At 43.0% G+C, this 15,121-nt stretch overlaps 1 protein-coding gene across 4 annotated transcripts in view; it reads right to left on the bottom strand.

Annotated features, from left to right (window-relative positions):
* The window catches only part of TDRD7 (tudor domain containing 7), a 75,757-nt gene extending 69,547 nt beyond the window's left edge, over positions 1 to 6,210 (bottom strand). For 3 of the 4 annotated variants that reach the window (XM_081803242.1, XM_081803243.1, XM_081803247.1), the window contains exon 1: positions 6,059 to 6,210. The gene's annotated coding sequence lies outside the window, so the exon portion shown is untranslated. The remainder of the gene's footprint in view (positions 1 to 6,058) is intronic. The other variant, XM_081803246.1, reaches the window with a different exon arrangement.
* Positions 6,211 to 15,121: the final 8,911 nt, after the last annotated feature.

Genomic DNA, 15,121 nt, shown 5'->3' with positions numbered 1-15,121 from the left:
TCAGTCGTTAAGAGTCTGCCTTCGGGGGCGCCTGGGTGGCTCAGTTGGTTAAGCAACTGCCTTCGGCTCAGGTCATGATCCTGGAGTCCTGGGATCGAGTCCCACATCGGGCTCCCAGCTCAGCGGTGAGCCTGCTTCTCCCTCTGACCTTCTCCCCTCTCATGCTGTTTCTCTCTCGCGCGCTCTCTAATACATAAATAAATAAAATCTTAAAAAAAAAAAAAAGAGTCTGCCTTCGGCTTAGGTCATGATCCCAGGGTCCTGGGATGGAGCCCCACATCGGGCTCCCTGCTCTGCGGGAAGCCTGCTTCTCCCTCCCCCACTCCCCCTGCTTGTGTTCCCTCTCTCTCTGTGTCTCTCTCTGTCAAATAAATAAATAAAATCTTTAAAAAAAAAAAAAAAGACGACTTCCAAATTTTAGTGATTGTTATTAACTAAGACAGCCACTTATGTCACCAAGCTGTGGTTGAATCAGGTAGATTATTTCAAGGCCCTTTCACTCTGAGCTAGTGTTCTCAACGAGTAGGCCCAGGTCAGGGACACAGTGCTACCGTAAGTTCACACATCCCGATGAGCTGTAGGTACTGTCTGTATACCGGTAAGTATCTCACACTTACATGTATTCCTGTTTTTCAAACAGTGTGCATATACTGTTGGGATTCACAAACAAACGGATACTGATTTCACAAGAGCTTTCAGTAGCTGTAAGTTTTTGGAGGGAAAGGTGGTCCCTTGGACTATGAGACTGAAGATCTCAAAGCTGGGGAGAAGCAGTTAAGCACAGTAAAGCCTGGGAGGGAAAATGTGACTATACATCTTGTGCAGATGTAGGCGGTATTCTCATGCTTGTCAATTTCTTCCAGTTGGATTTGTGATTCCTACATTAACGTTATTACTTTGGGCAATGGACAAAAAGAAAGTTACAACTAGAGCTTTAAAAAAATCATTATTTTCTAATCTATATTGCTTTAAAATGCTCTAAATTTTAATTTCTTGATTGTCATGGCATTTTTTGAGATTTTCTGAAGATGGCAATTACACTCAATAACTTTTGGAAAAAGCATACAATACTTTCCTCTAAGTGTAAAAATAAAGTTTATTATGTTGAATGTCATCCATTAGAAGCACAAGAGGAAGTTTATGGGAATTGCAACTCTGTGTCTCAATGGCAAACCTTTAGCCGTCCTCCCCCAAAAAATTAAGTTTGGAAGTTTCTCTAAAGTGGCTCCCCAAATTTTTAAAGTTGCTCTTTTGACCTTTCAACTCTTTCCCCTTTATTTCAACTTTCTGAAAGTGTTGTGAGAAATATCAATTCTGAGTTTAAGAAAACTCAAATTGCTTTTATTTTGAGAATGTTATGCAAGTCCTGGTGACCATAAGTTAGGCTAGGTTGAGAGAAATAAGGCTGGCTAGCTCTGTTTTAGACCACAGCTTCTCAGGTTAAAATTCTTAAGGGTTTCCTTAGACAATATAAGGTCTGCTTGAGCTGAATAAGAATCCTAAACAGCAAAGTAAAGTGGAGGGGGTCTGGAGAATTATTTAATCAGAGTACTTTTGACCTCAAAAACTAACTAAGGTCAGATAGCAAAGTCCTTAGGGAGGAAGAAAATGGCCACAACAAATTGTACTTGACTTTCACTTCCTTTGTCTTGCTCTTTTTCCTCCTCCTTTCCTTGCCTCTCTTCTGAATGACAAGCATCAACAGAGTTATATGAGCTTAATAGGGTACTTGGCATTCAGTAGTTACTTGCATTTCCTGGAAGCATGGTGTGGATGGGAAACTACCTATGAATATATGCATTAAATGTCTAAGAGCACAGTGAGGCATTGGTATACTGGAGACATTTTTAGTACAGCATTAAATTTGAAATATCAGAATTTTCCCAGATTTTCTTATTTGCCTCATTAATATACTTACGAACTGGAAAGCTTGGTAAGAAAGCCACTGGATCTCCTCCAAGATTTCTCACTTAATTAGTAGACAAAAAGTCACTTACTGCTTTGGCAAAGGCTCAGGAAGCAGAGATTCCATGCTAGACCACAATCCCACAATGTTCTTGCATCCTGCCCAGCTTAGGAGAACAGCATAGGATGGTGGGCCCAACCTCAGAGTAGAGAACTGAGAGAAGCATGGAATACTGGTGGGCACCTTCAGTCCGTCTCCTCCAAGCCCTTCAGTTTAATAATGAGGAAACTAAGGCCGAGAGCAATTACTCCAGGACTCATGTATTTTTATGGCCAGAACCACAAGATCCCAGGTCTTCTGGTTCCCAAACTTAGGACTTCCTTTTAGACAGCTGCTCCAAATGTCTAGAATTGGCTTCTGCAAGTAATTTGGACTTAGAGAACACTGACTTAGTGATCAGCCCTTAAAGTGGCATGAAACAGGGATCAACCACGTTCTGATTTAAGGGTATGCGCACCCGAATCCAAAAGAATTTTTATCTGTTGCAAATATTCAGTGGTGGCAATTGACATTTCCTTTTATCCTTTCACTCTGTCCTTTTTATTTTTACTACACAATAAATCACAGAGCACTCCAAAGTGCTAATAATGTATAAGAAGTGGGGTAAGGAGTAGGGGAAAGTAATAACTTTTAAGAAAGTGATATTTAAATGATTTAAATAGCCTAACATAATTCTCACACTCAAAACTGTATTTTGGAAATTCACAGCTTTTCTCCTTAATATACCTGATAAACACCTTGAAAAAGTCTTATTCTGAAGAATGTGGTACAGTCTTTACCACTGACTAAGCCTCCCTGACTCAGTCATTTACATGTTCCGTGCTTCCCAGAGCCTGAGATTCCTCACTATCCATTAGCCCAACTGGTCCAGCTCTCACCTGTGCTTTCTCTTCTCTACGTTTCTCTTTTCTCACCTATTTCCAACTGTACTATTTGGCTCATCTTCCTCAACGTCATAAATTTGAGTTGCAGAGTGGCACTAAACCCCAGAATAAATCTGAAGAATTATTAGGGTAAATTGAAATCACCGAGTAATCTCTCTTACCTTCTTTAGTCAGCTACACAATTTTTAGTACCTCCTTAGGGCAAATACTTGTGGTAACTGGCTGCCCTTTTACTTGAAGACACTATTTTAGCAACAAGCCAGGCCCTCAAAGTTCAGAATGTCTGTGCCAAAAAGATTTTAGATATTATCTAGTTTATCCCAAACCCCTCATTTTACAAATCAATAAACTGAGCCTAAGAGAGGGAAGATTTTGGTCTAAGACCCTTCCAGGATGATTTCTCATCTTGCAAGAGTTTAACATGTTTTCTTTCCAATTACAGTATAGTCTACTTGTTACCACCTGAATTACTCCTTTACCAAATCTTTTTAAAAAGAAAGATAGTGGGGCGCCTGGGTGGCTCAGTGGTTAAGCGGCTGCCTTCAGCTCAGGTTATGATCCCAGGGTCCTGGGATCGAGCCCCGCATCGGGCTCCCTGCTCAGCGGGAAGCCTGCTTCTCCCTCTCCCGATCCCCCTGCTTGTATTCCCTCTCTCTCTCTGTCTCTCTTTCTCAAATAAGTAAATAAAATCTTTAAAAAAAAATACTCATAAAAAGAAAGATAGTAATTAACACCTTCAGGTGATGATATATTTCCACAGGGTATCTTTAGGGAGCATTTATTGTTGTTGTTGTTATTATTATTATTATTGTAATTTCAAGCTCTAAACTGTACAGGCATTACTAACTACATATTATGAATAAGTAAGGGCTTCCCATAAATCTGCATATTAGAGAAAAAACTCTTGAGATAATAAAGTGGCTTAGTTAGGATTTGGGATCTTAATCCTAGTTTTGCTACTAATTAGCTGTGACCCTTTGAGTGAGTCACTTCAGGTCTCTTTTTTTCATATGGAAGATAGGAGGATGGAAAAGATCTGTGATTCTAAACTTTCCTTGGAGTCCTTCAAGTTCTGAAGTGGGATCCAAAGATCTAATGGAAACCACAGGTTGGCTTCCTCCTGACAAAGCTGCACAGCTATAATATTGAGTTTGCTTTAGAGTCATTAGCTATCTTGTGCTGACCAGCAGTTCTAATTGGCATATATACACATCACCGTTAAAAATGACAAAATTGATTCCTTTTAAATAGTTTGAATGAAAAAATTTTAAAAAATACATTTGGCCAAATAATGAATCTTTCAAAAGTACAAAGACAGGAGTAGAGGGCAGAGAAAATAAGTTTTGCATAGAGAAAGAAAAACCAATTTACATAAGTATGAAATTACATTTCACGCAAGTACCAAGGAACTTGGGTCCTTAACTGTATTCATCTGCTGATCCTGAAAGTGCCCAGATGCAAAGCACTCTGTCAAATCTCAGTTCTTGAAAACAGCACTTGAACACAGAATAGGCACTTAGAGTTGGATTATAAAGTATTTTCCTTTAAATTCATATTAAGTCTCCAACTAGATTACCTCGCACAGAGAATTTAAAGAGAAGTCCTTCAAGAAGTTTAAATCTCTTGGTACAAAACACAGTAGTTCATTCAGCCACGTTCAACCAATAAACCAATACACTTAAAAGGGCATTAGCGGGGATTATGTTCCATCTCCAGTGTACAGGGACTGAAGTCCCAAGGCACTGCCAACCGCTGCCTCACAGTCTCACTGTGTTTAACTAGCAAAGAGGAAATCTGTGTGCCACCAAAGGGCCCTAGGCTGGGGCACAGGAGATGTGGATTCTAATGCAGCTGACCCAGGAGCAATTCTGTACCCAGCACAGTACTTTGCGTGTAACCGATGCTCTGAAATGTCAATTAAGTGGAAATGGCAAAATCCCCACCACATGCCACTTAATGTTATATTAGAGGACTCCAAGAAACGGAAATCCAATTATGTAAAATATGGGAAGCTTGGGGAAAGGAAAAGAGTTAACATTTCTTGACCATTATTATAAACCAAAAGATTTACAATAGTTACCTCACAAAAGCTGTGTGGAATTATGTTAAACATTTCTATATGATACACAGAAAACCAGGCTCAAAAAAAGTAATTTATTCACGATCCACAATTAGTAAGAGGAGAAGCCCAGATTTCCAATCCAGGTCTGCAAAGCCCACACTATTTGCAGTATGCAACACCCACACATCAAGGCAGCTGAGGATGACTTAGAAATTTGGGTCTAAGTTTCGCTTCTGTCATTAGGTTGTTGCATATCACTCGGCAGAACGCTTTACTGCAAATTTTCCACCTGCACGATGGGGGGTGGGGGTGTTCACCAAGATCAGCAGTTTGGTTTGTTTTGTAGGGCGGTTATCAGAATCCTTTTGGGCCAGTACTTTTTCTAATACAGGTATTTCCCTTTCTCGCTCTCTGAAACTATTTGGGACTGGTACTCTTTGGTTATAACCGGAAATACATTATACCCCGCAAGCGGAACGGAGCAGAAAAGTTGTGCGGGCTCCAAGCCCCCTCCCATTAACTTGAGGCTGAGCACCTGACCCTGTTGGATCGTGATCAAAGTTAAGAGACAACTCATTCATGAATTCATGTTTCCTTCCTAGCTGTATACCGGCCTGGGGCTCACGGTTCGAGAGCCATGTATAGTATTTGTGCCCTGCATTACCTGAGCGGCCTGCATGGGCTGGTCCACAGAGAGGCCCGTGCCTTTGAGGGACTGAAAGCTCACGGTGTAAAATACCGAGCTCAGACAGCCGGGGGCTCTGATATGCCCTGCTCCGGGCGACCGGCTGTGGAACCACTTCCTGGTCAGCCTCTCCCGCCCCTCGTCCACACCCCCACTGCTGCATTTCCCCTGTTGCACTGAGTGTCCCGGCGGCGGGAGGGTCTGTCAGGCTCCGGGTGGACGCCCAGCCTGTCACCCAGCGGCCGGGGGAGGGGTCCCATCAGAGATTTAAAACACAACGCTCTGGAACTCCAACTCCCCCCGGGGCATCCCCTGCGACTGCAGGGAAGAGGCCCCAGGCCCGTTCGAGTCCCGCCCGGGCCACTGTCCCGCTAGTGACCCAGGTGCGCCGCGCCCGCCCGAAACCTCGTCCGACGTCGCCCCGCACCTGTCGCGCCCGCAGCGGCAAGACCTGCGCTCACCTCGTCCCGGGGGCCCACGGCCCGTCCCCGCACCTCTGGGCCCAGCTCCCGTCGCCGTCTCAGCCAGGGCCACAACCGCGGCCGCCGCCCACTTTCGGTTTCCCCGCACGGCCGGAGCCGCCGCGGCGGCTCGGGAATCACCTCAAGCCCCCGCCCCGCCCCGCTCCGCCCCGCCCCGCTCCGCCCCGCCCCGAGGGCAGCCCGGCCTCGGCTCTGCGCACGCGCGGGCTCCCCGGCCGCGTCGGCCCACGCCGGCGTCCGCGCGTGGGAAGGGAAACCGACGCCGCCTAGCGGTTTCTGCGCGTGCCCACGCACGGGCCGACGGCGGAAGACGACTGCGGGGCGGGCTCAGGCGCGCCTCCTCGTGGACAACGCAAGTACGGGCGGGCTGCGAGGGCCCGAGACCCAGCAGGACCCAGCAAGACCTCGCCAGCACTTGTGCGCTCCTATAGCCGCCTTCATTCAGTCGTCAGACGTTTCATTCAACTCTTGCTCGTTCCTTTCGACAATTGCGGGGCAGTTACTTTTCGCTCTCCCAGACATCCACCTGGTCCGCTGTTTCCCTTAGGTTTTTTCGCAACCGTCACCTTTTCAAGGAGGGTGCCACTTTCAAAAATGTCAGTCCCCGATATTTTCTCTCTCCTCAGCTTTCTCTCTCTTAGCACCTATTGGGCACACTATATGTATTTTACAAATCTTTTTCATTGTCTGATGTCCTCAAATTAAAGTTCTATGAGCATAGGGATCTTTGTCATGCTCTCCAGTCTATTCCCAGAGCCTAGGATTGTGCCTGGCACATAAGGGTGACATAAATTTTGTCAAATTAATTCCTTCATTCATTATAAAATTTGAACACCTAATATTCATTCACTTATTCCTTCTACACATTAATTCAGCCAACATATATTGGGCATATTGGTTTGTATTCCTTAAACCAACAGTGAACACTTCCCTGCATTTATTCTACATGCATTTACTGGGGTCTGCTGTTTTTTCAAGCAGTATTTTTTTACAGTTTTATTGAGTGTAATTGGCATACTGTAAACTGCGCATTTAGAATGTATAATTTGATATTTTCACGTATGTCTACAGCTGTGAAACTATCACTGCCATAAAAATAACGAACACATCCATCACCCCCAAAGAGTTTCCTCAAGTCACTTTTATAATCCTCACTTCTTGTGCCTCTCTGTCCCTTGACCCCTCAACTGCTGATCTGCTTTCTGTCACTATAGTTTGCTTTTTTTCCCAAGGATTTTATTTATCTATATTTATTTTTAGAGAGAGAACGAGCGTGAGTGGGGGGAGGGGCAGAGGGAGAGGAAGAGAGAATCCTGAAGCAGACTCCACACGTTGAGCACAGAGCCCAAGGGGGGACTTGATCCCAGGACCCTGAGATCACAACCTGAACTGAAACCAAGAGTCAGATACCGAACCAACTGAGCCACCCCAGTGCCCCTGGTTTCCTTCTTCTAGAGTTTTCTATAAATAGAATCATACAGTATATGTTGTCTTTTGGTGTGTGTTGGGGGGGTGACCAGCTTTTTTCACTCAACATAAATAAGTTGAGATTCATCCATGTTGTTGTGTGTACCAATAGCTCATATATTTTTATTGCTGAGTAGTATCCCAGTGTATGGATATAATAAACCGACCATATGATCCAGCAATTCCATTCCCAGGATTTACCCAAGAGAAATGAGAGCAATGTCCACACAAAGACCTGGATGGGAATATTCATAGCAGCCTTGTTTATAATAGCCAAAAATAGAAACAACACAAATGTCTATCTCTAGGTGAATGGAAAATCAACTAGTATATATTGAACACCCACTATTATGTAACTTTCATGGAGTGCCTACTATATTAAGGCATAAGCCTACACTTGAGGAGCTTTTTTTTTTTTAATTTTTAGTTTTTTTAAGTTAACTCTACATCCAACGTGGGGCTCAAACTTATGACCCCAAGATCAAGAGTCATGTGCTCTACCAACTAAGCCGGCCAGGTGCCCCTTGAGGGGCTTTTGGTTCAGTGAAAAGAGATAGCAGGCAATGAAAAGGTAGACTGGAAGTAGACCACGGAAGGCCTGAGAGCCCACGCATGGGAGTTTGGGCTTCTCCCCAGAGGCGGTGGGGAACTATTCAAAATCTCCTTTGGATGCTGTTCTCTTTGATACTCCCACATCTAGTCTCTAACTAGATCTGCCCAAATGTCTCTCCTTGGCGCTTCTCTCCATCCCTGCTGCTGTATTTCAGTCTGTTTAGGATCTCTCTCCCTTCTAATCTGCTCCAAACACTGCAGTGGATTTAACAGACCTAAAATATAGCCAGACCCAGTTTGGACTCTGCAGTGCTAATAACCTCCTTTAGCTCTACCTTTAATATGGGAAAGATGTAAAAAGCATCTCCCCATTGAAAGAGTGCCAGTTGGAATAGAAAACTAGAAAAAACTCCAGAGTCCAATGTACAGGGTAAATCATAAAAGCAATGTAATTTGACCTCAAGTCTGAGATTATTTATCTTTGCAAAGGAATTCTCTGTTTGGACTGTCCTATATCTAAAGAAAAATGATGCTAGTTTTTTTTTTTAAATCGGCTTTTTCAATGAATATTTTACATATAATATTTTAAATGTACAGTTTAATGAATTTTGACAAATGTATTCAATCACGTGTCCACCCCCACCGTCAAGATGTAGAACTAGTTCATCATTCTAAAAAGATCCCCTGTGCCTCTTGGGGAGTCTGGGTGACTCAGTGGGTCTGACTCTTGATTTCAGCTCAGGCCATGATCTCAGAGTTGTGGGATGGAGCCCTGCGGCAGGCTCTGTGCTTAGTGGGGAGTCTGCTTCTCTCTCTCTCCCTCCCTCTCCCTTTGTCCCTCCCCCTGCTAGCACTCTCTCTCTCAGATAAGTAAATCTTTAAAAAAAAAGTTCCCCTGTGCCTCTTTATAGTTAATTTCTTCCCACTATCTCCAGCCCCAGGCAGGCATTGATCTGCTTTCTGTCACTCTACCTTTGCCTTGTATATATTATATATATATATATATTATATATATAATAAATGGAATCATACAGTATGTAGACAGTATGTAGTCTTTTGTGTCTGGCTTCCTTCACTCAGCATAATGTTTTTGAGAGTCACCCACATTGTCACAAATATCAGCAGTCTGCTCCTTCTCATTGAATAGTAGCACCATCACAGGTATGGATATGTCACGATTTGTTTATCCATTCACATTTGATACACATTTGTGTTATTTCCAGTTTGGGACTATTATGACCAAACTGCTGTAAACAATCACACACAGGTCTTTGTGTGGTCACACATTTTTCTTGCATAAAGACTTCGGAGTCGAATTGCTGGTGGTAGAATAAGTGTATGTCTAACTCTATAAGAAACTGACAAATTGTTTTCTAAAGTGGCTGCATCATTTTGTTCTCCCTTCCTCCCACCTGCCAGCAATGTATGAGAGTTCTGGTTGCTCCAAATCTTTCCGGTCCTTGGAATTGTCAGTCACTTTAAGTTTAGCCATTTCAGTGGATATATACAGATATCACATTGAGGTTTTTAATTTGCATTTCCCCATGACTAATGATATTGAGCATCTTTTCATGTGTTCATTGACCCTTCATATATGTTCCTGGATAGTGTCCATTCTGCAGGCAGATTTTTGGCTAAGACATATCAGGAGGTTCTCAGAAGTCCGTGGATAGCTAACATAGCAAGGAAAGGTTAGGAAGTTTGTTTACTTTCTTTGGAAATGGTCCAAGGCTCAGGGAGTTCAAGAATTAACTCCCATGCTCTGGATGTAATTGGATTTCAGGGGAATCAGAGATGACACAAACTGGTTGTTCTTCAGACATAATGGCTCTTACCTTTTGTGGGAGAAGGAGGTCAGAATATGTGAAAGCAACACATGGATACAAAATTTGGCATATGATCTCAAAAACAGTTTGGGGGCACCTGAAGTCCCACTAGGAACCTGTGTTAAAAACTGCCTTATATGAGGCATATATCCTGAGGCCAAAGAGCAGAGTTTTCAGAATGAACGAGACTGAGGTGGAAGGTATTCTCTCTCAGCAAAAGCCTAAGCTCATCTTTGGATGACAGGAGTGGGGGCCAGGAGCATCTGTGGTTCTCCTTCAGGAGAGTCAGGCATACTTCCCATCCCCAAGGGCTGTTGAGGGGTTGTGATCTGCTCAGGTGGCATTTAGATATAGGCAAGGTGGACAGGAGGGAGATCGGGAGCAGCGGGCCAGTGGGCAGCAGCCTGGCAGGTAATCTGTGCCCATCCAAATGCCTCACAGAGAGAGAGAGAGAGAGAGAGAGAGAGAGGTTGTCATGGAAACAGAGTGCAAATCAAGGCCCAGGTGTAAGGAAGGAAGATGGATTTGTGGCCACCTTTTCCTAGGCTGAGAAAGGTGGGAATATTTTAAGTGTGAAATGTCCACCTAAAGCTCTTCATGCATTTTTGTCTACACCTGGGAAGCCTGCTTGTTTGGAGAGAGCCACATTGGACACAAACACTGAAGCACCTGCACAAGGCAGACAAGACCAGAGCCATTGGTTGAGGCGCATCTCTGTCCTTCCCTCCTTCCCTTCTCTCAGTCCTGCAAGCTACCATGTAGAAAGAAGGGGAGACAGCAGCTGTGCTCCAAGACCATGTCTATGGCTCACTTCGTTTTTATCTCACCTGATGGAGTGTGTGGTGTGTGCGATACAGTCTGAGGAAGAGACCCTCGCAACCCTCTTCTGAGTCTCTCTGACTTTACTCTGCCTTAGGCAGCTGAGCTCTTCCACTCTCCAAAATTTAGAGTTGCAATTTTAGAGACCTCTAGTTATTCTCATCTTACTTCCCATCTGAGCTCATCTGTTTCTTCTCTATATTGTCTCCAAAGAGAAAACCCAAACCAAAACTCTCATGTCTATCACCTTGCATACAACCAAATGAGCTGTAGGGTTAATTCCTCTCCTGGGAAATCTTCCTTATAGCCCCACCTGAAGGTGACTGCTCCATTGGTTGAGCTCCTAGAGCACCTTATTTGTCCAGCAAAAATGTTTCAGTAGGGGAGGATGCTCTATGTCTCACTATGTCTCATCTCCCTTATGAACAACTCGAAAAGACTTTAGATTGCATTCATCTTTTTTTCCTCTGAGTGATTAAATTGCAAATAATTTTAGCAATAATAATTTTAAGTCCTTCTTAAAGCTAAACAACAACATGTTCAAAGTTATATATGTAGATTAAGCCCAGCCTCACTGGTATTTTTTGCTTACATAAGGTCAGGAAAAATAGATTCATAACCAAAGGAATCTTTGGACAGATCTATGTTATTTTGATGAATCATTAACATCATGATTGCATCCTCTCCGGTCAGCTATTGCCTCACAAACAAGTGCAGAGGAATTTCTAGACAATTGCATTTGTTTTAACTGAGTAAGGAGAAACAAAACAAAACACTGAAGGGAGAGATTGCTGGGGCCCTGGTAAACCTCAGGATGTGCTGATCAAGCGAAACTCCCTAATCTGCCCACAAAGGCCTCCAAGGTGAGTCAGCTGAAAGGGGCTAATCCCCAGAAGGGACTGATCCCTAAAGCTGTAGAGGCCACACAGCCACCGAACACTGGAAAACAGGGGATAACAAGAGCTTAAAGCCATATTGTGTGGAGCAAGGTCATAGGACCCATGGGGGAGGGTCTTGGCTGTCTAAGAGATGGCTTCTGCCCCTCTGGAGCTGTGGCTCATTCACACAGCCCAGCCTTGGACATGGCCCAGGGAGAAGGAAGACTCCAAGGATGCAGATGTTAAGTTGGCAGCCTGTTAAGGGCCCACATGTGGGGTAGGGCATGGAGGTGGGGTAACTAATACTCTAAACAAGGCCAGTAACTACAGTATTATGGATTCTGTAACAGTCAAAAAACAGACTGGTACAAAAATTATGCTGCAGTAGATGCTAGGGGTGAGGAAGGGAGGAGGCAATGAGAAGGAACCATGTAAGTATATAGGAGACGCTCAGTATTGGTTAGCTGACTCTGAAATCAAAGGTGCGGATGGTATTAAAAAATGTGGGTTCAGGGGCAACCAACTGACTCGGTCAGTAGAACATGTGCCCCTTGATCTTAGGGTCATGAGTTAGAGCCCCATGCTGGGGGGAGAGATTACATAAAAAAAATAAAATCCTTAAAAAAAATGTGGTTTCAGATTCAAAGTGTACTATTCTGGGAACATCATTGGCCCACTTAAATGTTTGACCTTAAACAAATCAAAGTCTTTTGTTGGATTAGGAGCCCTTTGGGCTCATTCTAGCCTCAGATTTGCGTAAGTGGCAATGTTAACCCAGTAAGTAGCAAAGGAGCCTTCACGAGGGGCTGTTTGGTCAATTCCCATTCATCAGTGGTTCTCCATGGGAGCAACATCTCCCCCCTGCCTCCCCAGGGGCACTTTGGACATTCACGAGGTTATTTTAGGTTGTCCCGACGATGGGGGGCACCTCCTGGGATTTAGCGGTCTAGGCTGGATACTTGTTGTCCTGCTGCATAGGGAAGAGCTCCCCCATATCCGGGAAGTTCCCTTTGTCCCAACCAACATCTGAATGTCTTGCCAGTCATTCATGTAGATGAAAAACCTCTGCTTTATTTATAAACACAAATAACTTTTTCATAGTTTTACTATACAATGAATTTTAGAGGTTATTTTATCTGTGGATTTCATTTCAGGAGAGTAAAAGGAGAGATTACAAAATATTCATTATAGAAGAGGGTGCTGGGTCAGATAGGGATTGAGTGCTGCTTCTAGAAATCCCCCAACAGCCAGTCCTACCCAAAGAGAAGCTGAACAAGATATTCTTGTTTACTCCAACAGACTTAGGGATGAATGCATCTATTTAGCTTTATTAGAATTCTGCATCACCCCACTCCCAAATTACCTGATTCTCCCTAGCACTCACAACCAGCTGAGGAGATTAAAACCACTGTTTTGAGGATACTTCCTGGAGTTCATTTAGCCCATAAGTAGAAGAGATGGTCTTCCAATTCTCTCTTCATCCTTTTGCACTTAATCTTTTCCATTTAAAACTGGAGCCCCTGCTCTCAGCAGCAACTTCCTTAAAACAGGGTGTTTTATATTTGCAACTAGAAAATTATAACACCTGGAGGCTAGCTATTGGCTAAGAAAGGAGCTAGCAAGCTGTTGGCCAGAGTAAGCCACTAAAGGAGATTTTTCTCTAGGTAAGTGGTTCTTAATCTGAGAGCAACACAGTTTGTCAGTACTGACATAACATTTCAACCTCCTTTTGTGCAGTACATGTTCCCAAAAAGGGGTTTGAAGGTTGATGATAGATAGATAGATAGATAGATAGATTCCCTAATCATGGTGATTGCAGTGTTCTAGTGCTTGGCACATACAGGTTTACAATGAATATTTATTCAGTGTATGAATAAATAGGGAAGGATTTAAGTCCATCCTCTTTCTACAATGCTATGCTGCCTCTATGTGTACCTGATGAATGAAATAAGGGACTGAAGAAGTAAGCAAAGGAAAATGCATAAAAAGTATAAGGACAAAGTAAACTTTTTTTCCATTAACAAAATCTCTAAGGAAAGCCATAGACCTGTATAATAGAGGTTAACAAATAGCTTGCACCAAATCCAGGTATCAATTTATGGGCTGACAATTGTTCAGAAAGAGACTTGATCTTTACTTTGCCATTCTATATCCATGTAATTTTTCTTTTCATGTCTCCAAATGGTTCCAATCATTTCTTCCAATGTTCTTCTCTACACCCTTTTCCTTCCTGGGAAGGCACTCTGTTCACCTCCAAGCCTGGTGGATCCTGGATGGCAAAGCGGAGAACAGGCTGGAGGAGTGTAACCTGATACTTCTCCAGATGCTTGTTGACATCAACATGACTGTCAACTAGACAGACTGCCCTAATGAACTATTTCAAAACATTGTTCCTCTGCATGGACCACTTCTGTATCAGTGGGGAACTTCCCCTTTTGTATGAGCCCTGTCTTTATTGGGCAGGCGGCTCTGGAGGTCAAAGTGCCATTTTAATCTAAAAACTCTCTCTCTAGAGTGTCCACTCATGAGCTTTAGTGTTACCTATTGGCCAAAGAGAAAGAATGGAATCCTCCCTACAGAGGGGAGCTTGTTTGATATTTGGAGAAGGCTGTCACAACCTTCCTAATGTCTTCTCTTGGTTAAATGTCACACTTATCTCCTCTAAGCAAGCTTTACTTAATCCAATTTCTTGAAAGTGGTACCCAGAACAGAGTCCTAAATTCCAGTTGGTCATTTCCTTGCAAATAAACAAGACCCATTTAGAAGGTATTTATAACTCAGATAATGACCAGATGTTCTCAATAGCAGAATTTGTAACTGTTTGGTCAGAATTTTTCCTTGGGGTATTTGGAGTCTATACTGCTAAAGTTGAGAAAAACATTGCTCTGGATGATTCCAAGTCTCAATTGTGATCTTGTAATTTGTCTGGGAAGGTCAAGTGGTCTTTGTTTGAAATTCCAAGACTTGTGGCTAGGGATTATGACATGTTGCATAAACCCTATTGCTGGAAAGCTGATTTTATAACTTATGTGCAATGTTTGCAACATCATCAGCAACCTATTTAGGACTGTGGTGCTGACAAGATAGAAGTGGAGTCTAGGCCAATGTTGTGTAAACTTGTGTCCTTGGACTTATTCTTGGGGGTCTGGAGAGTTCTCAATAAGAATGTAAAATATTTGCCTTTTCATTTGGATGATTATCTAAATAAATACAACCATATTTTGCATCTTCTTGATGACTACAACAAAGCATTGCCATGCTTAGAGATATGTATAAGATCGTTACAGGAAAACTATAACTCTAATGAAAGGGACCAAAGAATTGCTAAATGGAGAGATAGTCCATGTTCATGGATAGGAAGACCCAATATTGTCAAGATGTCAGTTTTTCCCAACTTGATCTATAGAGACAATGTAATCCCAATCAAAATCCCAGCAAGTCATTTTATGGACATTGACAAATTGATTCTACAATTTACATGGAAAGGTTAAAAAAAAATA

Source organism: Leptonychotes weddellii, chromosome 14, assembly GCF_054177405.1.
Source record: "Leptonychotes weddellii isolate Sample4059 chromosome 14, ASM5417740v2, whole genome shotgun sequence".
Taxonomy (NCBI): Eukaryota; Metazoa; Chordata; class Mammalia; order Carnivora; family Phocidae; genus Leptonychotes; species Leptonychotes weddellii.
Note: the sequence above shows the minus strand (reverse complement) of the source record. Positions and strands in the feature narration are given on the sequence as shown.